This window comes from Solanum dulcamara, chromosome 12 (assembly GCF_947179165.1).
Source record: "Solanum dulcamara chromosome 12, daSolDulc1.2, whole genome shotgun sequence".
NCBI lineage: Eukaryota > Viridiplantae > Streptophyta > Magnoliopsida > Solanales > Solanaceae > Solanum > Solanum dulcamara.
The window spans coordinates 44,352,009-44,355,294 of NC_077248.1; positions in this window are offsets into that span (position 1 = coordinate 44,352,009).

Consider the following 3,286-nt stretch of genomic DNA (forward strand, 5'->3'; position numbering starts at 1 on the left):
GACTAAAGAATCCCTAGAAATGGAGCTAAAACGATAACAAAATAGTAATTTAATATTCAGAAAAACCTTTAACTCAAAAATGAGAAAACCAACAGCTAAAACATTATATTTACCTCCTGCGAAGCTCCTAATGCACACCCCGAGCTCACCAATATGTTCTTCTTGGAATTCTCTTGAAGTTAGGCTCTTGGATCACCAAATTTGGTCAAGAAATGAGATAGGAACTTGAGTTCTAAAAACTTGGGAATGGCTGATTCCCATTTTCTAGTCTTAATTAAAAGACCAGGTAATTACTCAGGGACACACGTCGCGATCACGGCTAGCTCCCAATAAGACCATCGCAATCACGAGGGCCAGGTCTCGCGATTGCAAAGATCAACTGGGTCAACCTCTATTCAACTCTTCATCGCGATCGTTGTGCTCCATTACAAACACGATGAGGAAAGCCACCTGCACCAACAACTGCTTCAACATAAAATCTTTGGCATTATCCAAGTCAAAATTTCAATACGAGATCGTTACAACTAAAAGTGGGTCCCACTCCCAAGTTCCATTTTGAGCTAAATTTTACAACGGGCCTCAAGATTAGACTAAAAGCCTCGAGAAGTGAATGAAGGGTCGTCCTAGATCAAACTCAACATTCTGAAGCTAACTGCACTGTCAGAATTTACATTTGAGTGCGTTTTTCAAGAATGTTGAGCAAAGTCAACCAAAGACCAAATTTCTAAGGCAAAAGTGCTAAATGGTCCCAAAGTTGTATCAATTTCTTCGATACTTGTGTCGATCATGCAACTAGCCTAATTTGGAGATTTTGAAGCTAATGGAACCATCAAAATTCTCTTCTGAGGTCGTTTTCTTAAAGTTATGACCGAAGTTAACTTTTCAAGCTATAAAAGCTCCAAAATAAGTAAACGGGCCTAAAATTCAAACGAACGACCTGGCGACTAAACAGTTAGTGTCAGCAAGTCATAAATGATTTGGGGTCACTATAGGAATGCTCTAAATAATGAAATGAATGCTTTATTTCTAAAATGACCTGGAGGATCATTATAAATCTATTAATCTTATGGAAACAGTACCATGTATATCCTTACATCGTGAAACACATAGCGCATATAATTTTCAAACAAATGTAATTTAATATATTCATAAATTGTTTTTTTACGACTTACTCTTATAAACATAAAATATCATGACCATATTTAAAATATTTAATGGAATAATCTTAGGCATGATTCATAATCTATAACATATCTAACATGTAGATTGATATATAAAATATAGGTATTTTCTGTATGAACTAGCAACATGTATAAAATTGATCTAATATAAGACATTTTTCATGGAAAAATTACCTACAACATAAATATCTTAAAACAAATTATCTCTAGAATAAAGAAGGAAAATAACATGTAACTAGCAACTTATGAACCAAGCAACAAGTAATAGTTAACCTATAAGACACGTAACGCACATAATCGCATAACCAAGTAAATTATAAAAGACACACAAATGAACTTATATTAACTTAATTCAATAAAAAAAAATACTTATGGAAATCTGAAATCATTTCCTTAGCCCTTACAAGAGTCACATTCTAACTAAGAACTTCATTTTACACACATATTATATACATACTCAATTCAGTTGATTTCGGTAGCATTCAATATATCTAAAAAGTAATTATTAGCTTTCTCATGACAAATAAGTGATAATATATCCCCTTCTACTCCAAGTATCTAACTTATGTCTAATCCCTCGATATTATTTGACTCAACCTTTGATCGCATAGTAATCTTTTATGACACTACTATAAAGCATGCACATAAAACATACACATATACATCCTTATAAAAAAAATTAAAGATACTTACTCCTGAACTAGTTACATATAAAAGAACTCATATAAATCACTATCTAGTCGGATATCCAAAAACACATTTTATAGAAGTCATCCATGTGACTCGAGGTTGTAAGATGGAAACAACCTCCTTGGCGAAGCTAATATTTGACCTTTTGGCCTAATATAAGATCGCCTTGAATAGATAGAATTCAGATAACATTTAAACATGAACATATAGGTAGAGTGTGAATTAGAAGTAACTTTCTATGACAGCCCAATTGCAAGATATAAGAAATGAAAGAATAGTAACTATTTATAAATGTCTCATAGCCTTCTGATTATAAGTATGGTGCACAACACACCCATAAGCAAGACTCTACTAGTCATGACTGCTGGACTCCCTAGGACATGACCTGCTCTGATACTAAGTTTTTCATGCTCCAAATTAGGGAGGCGTAACAAGCACCTGGTGCCTCACTTGATCGAGTGAATCAATAGATACATAAAAGAAATGAAATCATGAGGGCCAACAAGGCCTTCACAATAACCTGCTCAAATAAGATAGCTAGGCCGGCTAGCTCACAACAATATCAATGACATGATAAAAGGTCCGGCAAGGCCAACTTAACTGATAAAGAAATTGCAAGCTGACAAGGCTGCAACTAAAATCATATATACAATAAGCCTACAAGGCTATAAATGGAAGCTAAGAAGACCCAACAAAGTATGTCCACAAGTCTCTACAAATAGTACAACCCAACTGGTTGGGAAAATTCCCCAACAATATCAACTATATACAAACTCAAGTACGCCAAATCTACAAACAACCAATAGCTCCAAGAAGAATAAAGATTATCAATCCTCACCTGAGACCACACCCCTACTACAAGATCCGATCAGGATCTCTGTATGAACCTACAACCCAACTACAACAACCCCATGCAATGGGATGTCAATACGAATGTATATGTACTCCTATGAAAAGAGGAAAGTAGAATTATAAATAGCTACAGCAAAAAGGATAGTAGAGATACCACCTAAAACTAAAACACTGATAGTCTTCATGGACGACATCTGGCCTCATATAAATCAAATATGAATGATATGCCCGTGTAATCTTATGAATACATATATATAAATGAAAATGCATGACATACCCAACCAAATCTAGAAATACCGCTCTTTCCAGTAGCAAACTGACATCATATTGCCAACATGTGGCCATCTGTACAATATATATAGTCAGCTGGGAAAATAGACCCCTTACCTCTAATTATAGCTCAAAGTTCATGCATAACATGTCATGTCTGATATGAACTTTGAATGTGCATAGTAGGCCATAACAATAACTTAGCCAATCTTGGTTCATGTGTACTCTTATTCTCATAATCTCATAACCACTTTTGTATAACATGTAAATGCCTTGTAGAACCTCATATGCTT